Below are 3,733 nucleotides of genomic sequence, written 5' to 3' on the forward strand. Positions count from 1 at the left end.
TTTTAAACGGGCAAAATTTCCCACTTGGAATTTTGAACTTTTTCATTTCAAGGTATAAGTGGGCCTTTATGGTAGCAAAAGAGTGCCTGTCCTCTTTTAAGTGTGAAATCAATCTATTGAGTGAAATATGTGGACTATGAAATGGTGTTTGGTGCTGTTGTAAAAAGCTCTTATTTTTCTTTATTTTATTTGCTCACGTTTCTGCTTCTCGGTCTAACACGCTGTAGAATGCCCTAAAAGATAGCTCAGACTCCCTGAAATGTGATAAAATACACGCCAAGTGAAAATGGCTTGACTTTACAGGACGTTTTAAGAGATTTATGGGTTAAAATGTTTTTGTACTTTTAACGTACTTAATTTAGACCTTTTTTTAAAAACCAGTTAAGCTGGAGATATTTTGATATTTTGAAAATTAGTTTAAGTATTTATCACGTCATAAAATAACAAGCATTTGGCCGTGGCTTCGTTTTTCTAAAAGTCATTTTGAAATCAAATTATTTACGTAATTTAGCCGAGTCACCCCGTTCCCGTTCTCTCTGATGACCACAGCCCAGGTAGTGACTCACCATAGCCCCAGGCTGGCGCCTCTTTTCCAAATCCGCAATTCGTCGATATTTTGCCTAATATCTAGTGATTTCTACGTGTTTTCGTGGGTTTCTAGGTTCAGGTGTGTAGATAATTGTAGCAGAAGGAGGAAGAAAGGAGAAATAAAGGAGGATAAGAAGTAAGAAAAGAGAAAGGGAGGAGGAAGAGGAGCAGTAGCAAAGCCATAATATTTAAGTCACCCTCCATTTCCTGAATATTTTGTCTAATATCTAGTGTTTTGATGTGTTTCTAGGCTCAGACGTGTGGATGGAAGGAGGAGGAGGTGGAAGAAGGAGTAACAATGGAGAAGGATGAAGAAAAAATGAGAAATAAAGGTGGAATAGGAGAATAAGCCAAGGTGTAATATTTAGGTAAGTGTCCCTTTTAATCCTAACGTTCTTTATAATGCATACTGTTGGTTTTGGGATAGATTTGGGGTATTTTAAGCTTGTTCATTAGTGTTGCAGGCTGTTTGGAGTGTTATAAGTATGCTTTGGGGTTCATTTCGTTTGTTTTCAGTATATGTTAGATCTTTTAGGTATATTTTACGTATTTTGAGAGTGTGGATTGAGGTGTGTGTGAGTATTAGCATGTTTTGAGTGTGGTTTGGGAGAACTTTGAGGGGTTGGTTGGTGTTCTGAGTGGGGTTTGGGTTTATTATGAGTGTTATAAGTGGTGGGGGGGGTGTTAGTGGTCTTTTGGGTGTGTGTGGGGTTATTTCAGTAAATATTGGGTGTTTCTAGTGAGTTTGGAGGTATTTTAACCTGTTCTGTGTTTTCTTAGTGTGTTTTGGGATGTTATTGAGTTTTTAAGAGGGTTTGGGTATGTGTGGTTTGTCGTGGGTGTGTGTAAAAGTAAATTAAGACTATACAAGGATTTTTCAGTATGTTTTAAGGCCCTCAACAGGCTAGCTCAGTGTCAGTGAGCCCTTATAACAAGTGTCTTTCATCATTGATTACCCGCTCCGTTCCCAGGTGACGACAGGCAGAATGAGGTGGACGTGGCGGAGGCTGTGGGCAGACAATTCACGGCGCAGATTACCTACGCCTTGCATCACGCTGACTGCCCGCCGCTGTTTTTTAAAGTCGGGCAAGCCTGTGTCTCCGTGTTCTGCCCTGGATATAGGAGTAAAGTGAGTTGTGGTTTTTGTTGTTGTTGTTCTTGTTTTTCTGTTAAGATTTGTTTGCTCTCTCTCTCTCTCTCTCTCTCTCTCTCTCTCTCTCTCTCTCTCTCTCTCTCTCTCTCTCTCTCTCTCTCTCTCTCTCTCTCTCTCTCTCTCTCTCTCTCTCTCTTCTTCTTCTTCTTCTTCTTCTTCTTCTACTACTACTACTACTACTACTACTACTACTACTACTACTGCTACTACTGCTAGTACTACTACTCGTACTCACGACGCGTTACGTCAGCAGATTCCCACGCCTGTTCTTCTTGCATATATCTTGACCTGCTCTATTTGATGAAGTGACGTGGGGCAAGGCTTACCCGCCAGTTGTATGGCTCTATCGGGGCGATGTGATGGAGCTGAACATTGATTTATCCTTTTACGCCACCCTCGTGCAACACTTCAACCACCACCGTCAGTGTGTGTTTTGCATCGTAAATATTGATTGATTGACTGGCTGAAAGATTGACGGATTGAGGGATAAATTGCCTGTCTAACTAATAGATTCACTGACTGACTGATATTTGGACTGACTGACAGACTGACTGAATGACTGACTGATTAAATGAATAAAATACTAGCTAAATGACTGACTATCTGGCTGACTGACTATTTGGCTAACTGACTGAATGAGTGAATGATTGACTAACTGACTTGTCTGACACACTGGTTGATTGTCTGTTTGACAAACGGCGCCTGTCCTTGGCAGAAAAAAGCATCGCGCAGTACGAAGGCGCTTAGAAGTGTACCGTAGGAGGTATGTGACTACTACTACTGTGTGTCTCCAGCCTGGTGTGATGTTAAGTTAGTGGTTAGTTAAGGAGCAATGAGGTGAAATAGGAAGGCTTGTAATGTGTGTGTCTGTGTAAATTGTTGGTCTGTTTTTGCATTTTTCTCCTATTTCTTCTTATTTTGTGGTGTTGTTGGTCATTACAAGTATAGAAGAATGTTTCCTGTGTGTCTCCAGCCTGGTGTAATGTTAAGTTAGTGGTTAGTTAAGGAGAAATTAGCTCAAATAGGAAGGCTTGTAATGTGTGTGTCTGTGTTCTTGTTGGTCTGTTTTCCTGTTACCTAACCTAACCTTCTCATTTCAGGTCAAAGGTCACAACTAGCCAGCCGGGAGTGGGTCAGGATGGCACGGCTGGCTGTGGTGGTGGTGGTGGTGGTGGTGTTGGCAGCAGCAGCGGCGGGAAGGCCAGACTACACGCTGTCCCACAAATTTACTGAAATTTTGCAGAGGTTTGTTTGTTTGTGTTTTTCTTTCCTTTTCTCTCTCTCTCTCTCTCTCTCTCTCTCTCTCTCTCTCTCTCTCTCTCTGTCAAAAAAAAAAAATAGAAAAAAAAATGAAGGAATTATTTGAACCCCCCAAAGCAACACCCCCTTATCTAACGACCCCCACCCCCCTGTACACCAGCAGGAGCGGCTCATCACCAATTCTGGGTGGCGAGACTACAGCGGGAACCAAAACTACATCTACGACACCACCGAGATGAGAGAAAACGGTGTGAACGCTCGACGGCAGGTCAACACCACACAACACCAGCACAACCAGCACCACCAGAGCACCAGGCCCGTCACTAGCACCACCATCCGACCCCAGGCACCACCGAACGGCCACCACCACCACAACAATCACTAAAGTCAACACCAGATTGATTCCAGGTCCCTGCAGAGGCCGAGAGGTGCACCACCACAGCGGGCCGAGCAGAGGTCAACTTACTCACTTCCTTTTTCTCTCTTGATCTTATTTTCAGGGTTTTTCAGTCTTTCTATTGCTCTCTCTCTCTCTCTCTCTCTCTCTCTCTCTCTCTCTCTCTCTCTCTAGAATTTTAAGTGCAATATGTATAAACACGAAGATACATAATTATATAAATTGGTCTATTATTACAATTATTATTATTATTATTATTATTATTATTATTATTATTATTATTATTATTATTATTATTATTATTATTATTATTATGTATATTCTTGTAATGTTAT

At 41.5% G+C, this 3,733-nt stretch overlaps 1 long non-coding RNA gene across 2 annotated transcripts; it reads left to right on the forward strand.

Annotated features, from left to right (window-relative positions):
- Positions 1-1,657: 1,657 nt before the first annotated feature.
- On the forward strand, positions 1,658-3,697 carry LOC123515086. 2 transcript variants are annotated; one of them, XR_006677770.1, is made up of 3 exons: positions 1,658-1,717; positions 2,842-2,986; positions 3,162-3,697. It is a non-coding gene; the product is annotated as an uncharacterized LOC123515086 (long non-coding RNA). The 2 variants fall into 2 exon arrangements; XR_006677771.1 differs by having other exon boundaries at positions 3,165-3,695.
- Positions 3,698-3,733: the final 36 nt, after the last annotated feature.

The sequence above is a fragment of the Portunus trituberculatus genome, chromosome 38 (assembly GCF_017591435.1).
Source record: "Portunus trituberculatus isolate SZX2019 chromosome 38, ASM1759143v1, whole genome shotgun sequence".
Lineage (NCBI taxonomy): Eukaryota > Metazoa > Arthropoda > Malacostraca > Decapoda > Portunidae > Portunus > Portunus trituberculatus.